Source organism: Etheostoma spectabile, chromosome 16 (genome assembly GCF_008692095.1).
Source record: "Etheostoma spectabile isolate EspeVRDwgs_2016 chromosome 16, UIUC_Espe_1.0, whole genome shotgun sequence".
NCBI classification, from domain to species: domain Eukaryota; kingdom Metazoa; phylum Chordata; class Actinopteri; order Perciformes; family Percidae; genus Etheostoma; species Etheostoma spectabile.
Genome location: NC_045748.1, coordinates 18,638,567 through 18,646,257, shown reverse-complemented (window position 1 = coordinate 18,646,257; position 7,691 = coordinate 18,638,567).

Genomic DNA, 7,691 nt, shown 5'->3' with positions numbered 1-7,691 from the left:
TGAGAGAGGAATTACATCTATTTGTGTAGCATGGTATTGGACATTGTTCCTCCTCAGTGCTGGGAATCTAATAGGATTAGGATGCTCAGTGATTCTACCTTACTCTCTTATTCTTCTTTTCTACCATGTATTTATATACAAGTTCTCTCCTCTCTTCTCCAACAGCCCCTGGGTGTCTTCAGCATCAGATGTCATCCTGCCAGAGACAAAGTAAGTCAGACAAACACACAGGCTGGACCTCTGAGGAGAACCATGCCCCATGCTCAAGTGCTATAAGTGCCCAGGAGTCGTCTTACAAGAAACACTTATTGCATTTTGTATTGAGCATGATGTTATGAAAAATTAATACAGGGATAGTGTGCCTTCTTCTCCTAAGCCTCTCTCTGTGTGAATCTCTGTGTTCATTCCCATGCATGTAAATGCACAAGCACTTATGTGCATGCCTTCTGTATTTGGTATGTGTGTCAGAATGTGATTGTGGCATGAGTTTTGAGGGCTAATTGTATAATAATAGGCATATCACAGAGGTTTCCTTCTCTAAAGACCTGATTCCCAGTTTCACTACTGACAATAGCTACTGCACAGGGTTCCTTCCATTTGCTACATTTAGGCTCTTTATTCCCCTAGGTAAGTGCATATATTGACTCCACTATTGGCAAAACAATAGGGAAAATATACTACCTTAAAGTGAATTGGTATGCATTGAAAACAAAACAGCTGAAAACAACAAATACACTGCACAAAATCGAAGTCCTTCACAGTTTATGTGAATCATATTGTGATATGTTATACAGTTTTCTGGGTATCATGTTGCTTATCCATTTTGTAAAATAACTAACTAAGAGGCTTTCAAACTGATCATGTCAGTTTTTAGGGGGAGAAATAGCCTCTGTGAAGACGCCACTATCCCTTTTTCTATCCCATCTTTATATGATTTCATTTTGGAAATGAATGCAGTGAACCTGTACTCTTTCAATTATGATGGATTGATTTAAGTAGATCAAAGGAAATCTTATTAAAAAGGATTGCACATGAAAACAATGTTTTTTTGCAAAAATTGCAATTTTCCTACATATAAGTTTCAAATCTGTGCTCTGGTATTGGACAGGATTGTTTCCCCATTTGATTGTTAAAGAACATTGGATGCTTAAATTTGTAAATCTTAATCCCCTTAAATTAATACTTTGCTGTTTTGCATGTGTTCATACAGAACAGAATTATCCCCCCCCAGCATTTGGGTTAAAGCCAAAAAGATATATTCTAGAATCCTTACCCATTGAAAATGTCCCTCTTGTTGAAGAATCACCTCACATAGGGACTAAGATCAAGCCTTTCGTAATGTGATGATTTTTGGCACAATTTGGAAGCCAAGGTAATCAACAGTATGTTGACTCTGCAGTGAGCGACTGCTGTTGTTAATGTGTTAGATCATTACCAGCTGAGTTGGTACAGGAAATGATGTTGGTCTGACCACAGCAAAAAAGTGGTTTGTAACCCCTGAGGTGGGAAACAAGTGGAAGAAAAGGCCACAATGAGGTTCGCAGAAACCAGATTTGGGTGACCAGGGAGCGATCAAATAATACATCTTCTGGCTGTTTGCTGACAACAGACCTGCTTCATTTCTCCTCTCCTCTCCTCTCTCCTCTCTTCTCCTGGAAGTGGACTGAGATTGGTGGTCCAGCCGTTTCCCTGAAAGACAGTTGGCGTTCCCTGTACAAGCTGTGGGCAGCAGACCTTCAATGGAGGATTGTACATTGGTCTATAGCTACGGACAGATACAGATCACACATAGATCCAGAGCTAGGGGAGGGATGTTTTTTTTCTTTTTAGGTGGAAACACTAGCACATTTATTTGTTCAATGTCCTTGGCTGTCAATTATGCTAGACATTCTTAAACTGGGTTATTCAGGGTTAAGGAGAGTTTTTTTCTGTGGAATTGTTCATTTTTGGTTCAAAATACAGAAAACAAAAAGAGAGTTAACATTTTACTGAACTTTTTGTTTGCCACAGCAAAGTTGGCCATCTGGCTAACACGCAAGAGCCAGGCTTGGGGTGCGGGTAGTGTAGAGCCAGTGCCATTTCTGGAAGGACTCGTCAAGGCCCGATTGAGGATGGAACTTTCCTACTATCAGATGATGGAAAATTTGCTGGGTTTTAGATGTTTGCGGGCTGTAGGGGGTGTGTTATGCTCCGTGGGGGAGGATGGAGAGTTGGTGGTTAACTTTAGATTGAGAAAAGTTTATATTTGTTTCATAGGTTTTGTTGTTAATTTTAATTAGGTTTTTCTTTGTCTTGTTTTTTGATTTCTGTGATTGTGAATCTTCTATGAAAACAGTCCCTTAAAAGGACTTTGAAAACAAAAAAAACCCTCACCTCTCCCATTTCAGTCTTTTTATAAATAGTCTCTGGACATTAATGATTGGACAATGAAATGTAACAAGGACAATTACAGCACAGCCTGGAGTGTGTCAAAGGTCAAGATGTTTAGTTAACAACATGCCTTGGCATTGTAACACTGAATACACAAAGACACACAGATTTTCATTTTTGTATTTCACACAGTTGTGCATCTAGGGCAAGGCATGCTGTACCTAACACTGATATACACAACCACATGCACACACAGAAAAGTGGATTGCATACACATATACAAGCTGAAAATAGGCATCAATCCAACGGTTGATAATATTTAAACTTTATTGTCATTATAATGCTGTGCAAGACAACAATACAACAGAATTCTAGCTTGCACTTTCTTTCTGTTTTCCATCAGAGTGCAGTTTGTCCTTGTCTTTCATATTTGCGTTTACTACTGTGGAACTGGCAAAGTCATAGAAGGCTACATAGACACAATTGATAGGGCCTAGTCATTGTCATCATTTCACAGCCTTAATATGAATCAAAAGTGTAATATGACATTGAAAATGTATATTGTATAGGTTATTCAATGCTAATTCTTTAACACAAAGCAACACATATTATGTCATCAATAATATCTAATAAACTATCTTTAAAATCGTTTGTTTATTCAGGTGGAAGATAGTTACAACACAAGGGTAGTAACTACTTAGTATAGTTTTGGTATAGGCCTACAATATCTAATCCCCATGTTCAGGTACAGCAAGTAGCAGTGTTGTCAGTAATAGTCTGTAATGTTTTATAATTACAAGTTTGTGTAATTTGGGGTTTCTGTAGCCAATGACATATTATTTGTATTTTATTTTGAATGCAGATGTAATGGCATTGTACATCTTTTTTTTTATTTGACGATTGAAGCTTAATCACTGAACACAACCACAATCGTCATCATTGGTTTTGAGATGTTACTTGCTTGCCTGATAGGCTACAGTATTTTGGCTACAGTATTTTGGTATAGTATCAGGACATCCTGGCTAGTGTCTGTATAGGGGAGAATGGCCATACGATGGGCCTATTTGAAAGAAAGTCCAGTGCTGTTTTTTAGCCCCAGTCCGTCCCTGTCTGTGTTGCCTTATAGTGAGAGTCAGGAAGCTTGGTTTACCCCAGAGGAGGACAAGAAACAGAAAGAGGAAGACAAGGAAATGAAGGGGAGAAGGAAGGGATGCACTAACACAGATCTTCTGGGATGGAGCCTAGTATGGATCAGTGGGATTTTCACCATGCCCTCAAGGTAAAATATAAAGAAAATATAAGATGTCAAAGACACATAGCTAAACCCTCAAATAAACCACTATCTATGCTCTGTTGTGTGAGGCTCCACAATTGATTTTTGTATTTGTGTTGAGGAAATGACCAAAGGCTTGAGGCACTGACATTATCCTTGTCAACTCCCGCCCCTCAAAACCCTACACACAATAACACCGCAATCTTAATGACCCTCTCCTCTATTCTTTTTTCTATTTCCTCGCTTCATCCACCCAGACCCTTCCCCTCTTTCTGTCCATTCACACAGTCCCTCATACTAGGTTACTTCCACCACAATGGAGATGGCTAAACACACCCTCTGCCCACTCCCAAACCACACACACTCATACACACCCTGAGGGTGAACCCAATAGGTCCACTGCATGTGAGTCGTAGCATCTCCCCTCACGACTCCCCACCTCAGCGTGTTTCTTTATCCTGCCTCTGGGGCTGAAACATGGACACAGCTCTTGTTCCCTTTTTTATCTGGTCCTTATAACCTTATGTGTCCGAAGGATAACCCACAAATAATAAGCATGTTCACTGTCATTGAGAAGATGGTGGGCAGCTTACCTACTGCTGGCACCATCTCAGAGTTTTTCTCTGAGACAAAGTGATGATGAGGTTTAACGACAATCTATTGGGTCTGGCGTCAAGGTAGGCCAAGGTGTTTTAGAGAATTTGAATGCATCAAATCTCCAAGGACTGCATTCAGCACTAAAGGCTAGTGCATGAAGAAAATGCAGGACAGTCTATGTCCTCGGAAAAATAGTCATTTTCAGATTTGTATAATTTACATACTCTAGTAACTTGTGCTGAGTCAAACCCTTTTTATATATTCAAAGTATAAAGTATTTTGCCCTTCAAAAGAAATACTCACAGGGAGAATATGTTATGTGTTCTTATGCTATTGATTCCACATATCTGCCCACTCAAGCCACTCAAGGCCAACATTAAAATGTCTTGCTTTCTATCTCCATCTTTAATTGATGGTGGATAATGCTCTTATCCACACACACTCAATTCTCTGCTCTTCACTCCTTGATATTAAGTGTGTGTGAATGTGTATAAAGGCTGCTTTTGTACCCTTTACTGGTTTCATTCTTTGCCTGACATAAATAAGACAGTTATGGCTGCCTTAAGAGCTTATGGATTAAAAGGAGGATGTGCGTTGTTAGTGCAAGACAAGACATTAGGAGCTCTTTATTAGCTAATCACACAGACAATGGGTTTAAAGCACTTCTATAAAGAAATAAAATGACAAATGCAGAGGATTATATACAAGACTCAAAGCTCACATGCTCCATTTGCATTAATTAAGGAAGAGGGTGGTGATCAGTATTACAGCAATTAAGAGGGTGCTGTTGATAAATTGAGGGTAGAGCCTACACTGTAAACCCAGATTTAGTTTTAATTTTAGTGGTCACTTCTTATGCTTTCATGTTTTGTTAAAATTCTATCATTACTACATCACATTATGTTTTGCAAACAAAGCCAAACCTAACATAGGTGAGGCCAATGACATTGTTGGAAGAATAAGCTTTAGTTGATATTTGTTGTGATTTATTTCACCATCTGTTGGAACCTTTTACCCAAAGGTTAGAGGTGTGGCTCTAGGGATATATATTAATATAAGTCATTGCATCACTTACAGTATGTCCAGACTAAAATGTTGCAGCAAATATTTGAACGATTGCAATTAATTTTTTTAGGTTGGGATTTTTAATATTGCTATAACTATTGGATTGATGCCATGACATTTGGCACAGATATCCATGTGACCAGAGAATAAATCCTTATAACTTTGGTGACCCCTTGGCTGTTAATGTAGCCCTATCAACATTTTAATCTGTCCCGTTGGTTTTGATTCAAATAACAGCAAAACCTATAGCATTCAAATCAGCCTGTGTTGTGAGTGTTCATAGATTCAAATAGGGATCTAAATCCGATACAGTTCTCTCGGTCACCTGTCAATCTCTCAAATATGTTTTCGAGCCGTCAGCTGTCCATCAACTGTTGACAGCGTGTGGATGGGAGGAGATGAAAGGAAAACAGACAGATGTGTGGCCATTATATCATTTGGGTTTTATTATCTTTTACCAAGTTTAGCACATGTCTGTGATGTGTGAAAGCAAGGCCTGCCTGTCCACACAGGCCCAGACATCACAGGCAGACCAACGGAAGTTCAAATGTTACTTGAAGTCTTTATTGAAACACTTTTATGGGATTTACTAAACTTGTATGGACGGCATGTGGCAAACCATTTAAAGAAATAAAATACATTTAGTGTAGCTTTTCTTTCAAGGTTATTATAAAAAACAATCCCGTAGTAACGTAGTGTTTTTTTATTCTTCCTTTTGTTAAATACATTCATTTTTATACAGTATATATTTCATATATAGATTTTCTTATTAATAAGATTTATAAAATGACAACATGCTCCGAGGCTTTAACCACACACCTCTGGATGGATGTGTCATCATTTTGGCAATGTGATGAAATCAGGTCACCTAACTTGTTAATAAACAGTTATTGTTAAGACTGTGTGCGTGCGTGCGTGTGTGCGTGCGTGTGTCCGTGTGTGTGTGTCCATGTATGGTGACTTTTATACAGTGTGTGTGTGCGTATGAGTGCTCCTGGAGGGCATGAGTAAAATAATGATTTACTAAATGCCAAATGAACAGTTGTGGGGAGAAAACACCATGGAGGCGCGTTGGCTGGAAGCTCTTTAGCATTTCACGCCCTGATTGTGAGACAGCTCCTTTGGTCCGCACACAACACTGAGGAAGCATGTCTTGAGAATTAGTGCCCAAGGATTACATGCACACACTTTTGGTTACTTAAAGCATCTACATATCAACAAACGATATGGGACACACACACACACACCACACACACACACACACACACACACAACACACCACACACACCACACACACACACACAGACAGACAGACAGACAGACAGACAGACAGACAGACAGACAGTGGTGTGACATGATAAGGTCAAAATGACCAGCAACAAGCCTGAATGGTTGTGCACATTCTTTGTCTCATTCTGTAATTCCTGAGATTTTTCCCCCTTTTCACCTTTCTCTATTTTCTTCCAACCCATTCTCTCTGCAGTGTGTGAAACGGTCACGTTATTTAATCTATTGATTCGTGTACACGGAAGTTCTTGTCGTATTTTTTAGTGGTGGTGAGCACAAATTTTTGAAAAAGCAAGGTGAACATGTCCATGTACACAAATCAGTAGATTAAATAACGTGACTATTTCACAAACTGCCGTGAGACTGTTGTTTCTTCATAGTTGCCACCAAATGCTGAGCTCTGTCACTGACAGCTTTTGAGTAGAAAAGAGCACAAACCATCTGCGCAATAATAGCTTTTATGAGTTTGTTCCCTCTCATAGAGAGCATACTGTGGTCTCTTGGGTGGGCATCACAGTCGGTGACAGCCTGATGTGGGCTGAGAGGTTGCCATGTCGGCTGTCTTCCTCCTCTCAGGCTCATCTCCAGGGTCCACAGAGACTGTGAAGAGAGGCCTATCACCAGCGTTCTTGTTGGCTAATCACTTTCTTTCTCTCTTCTGTTCTTCCCCTTGGCATCTCAGGCTGCCATTCGCATTTGCACTCTGTCTCCACACCATCATTTATTTATTTATCCCTTTTCCAGTCTTGTTTTCCTTTCAGCCCTCTGGTTTTCCTCGATTTGTGAGGAAAAAGACCCAGATAGCACCAAAGGCGAAGTCTTAGACACGCAAAATGGAAATGCACGCACACACTCACAAACAACACATTCAAGAGCAAACAGCAGTCCTTTCTGTAGCCATACCACATCTTTGAAAATGAATACTACTCTTATAATTATCTCTTCTGACAGGTGTGTTTGTTGACCACCAGGCTATGTTGACCAATCCAATCTGCCAACAGAGACTTTATGCAAATATAGGTCATCATGCTTGGCACATGCAGTTGGTGTGAAGGGCAACATGAAAAAGAAGCGAGCAGTAAGGGGGTGGAGGAGGAGG